The sequence below is a fragment of the Eptatretus burgeri genome, chromosome 3, assembly GCF_056783735.1.
Source record: "Eptatretus burgeri isolate ZD-2024b chromosome 3, Ebu_testis_v1, whole genome shotgun sequence".
Lineage (NCBI taxonomy): Eukaryota > Metazoa > Chordata > Myxini > Myxiniformes > Myxinidae > Eptatretus > Eptatretus burgeri.
This window is the reverse complement of record NC_140963.1, coordinates 22,749,801-22,750,243: the sequence shown is the minus strand read 5'-3', so window position 1 is coordinate 22,750,243 and position 443 is coordinate 22,749,801.

Here is a 443-nt window from a genome sequence, read left to right as displayed (position 1 = left end):
GAGAGCAATCATCCAAGCTGCAGATAAAGGCCTTAAAGGTGGATAGGAGTTCAGGTGTGCCAAGGAAGGACTTTGTACGACGGAGAATTCCCAGTCAACAACTGGCTTTGGAAGCCAACTTTTACATGTGGTTTGTCCAAGAAAGATCATGGCTGGTACTGAGACCCAGGAGTTTGAGTGATTGAACTTCCTCAATAGTATTGCTAAGAAAGTAGATGCGAGAGGAAGGTGGGGGTTGTCAGATGGTCTTTTCGGAGTGAGAGAGTGAAATTTGTCTGGATTCAAAGAAATATTCCAACTTTTTGATCATTGATGGGAATGCTTGGTAGTAAATGCAGGTACATCTGGTTGCTTTTGCTGGTGGAGCGCTAAGACTGATGCATTGGCAGTGGGTTGTAATTTTTCAGCCAATGAGAAGCTTGCGTTCCTTCAGCTGATGAAAG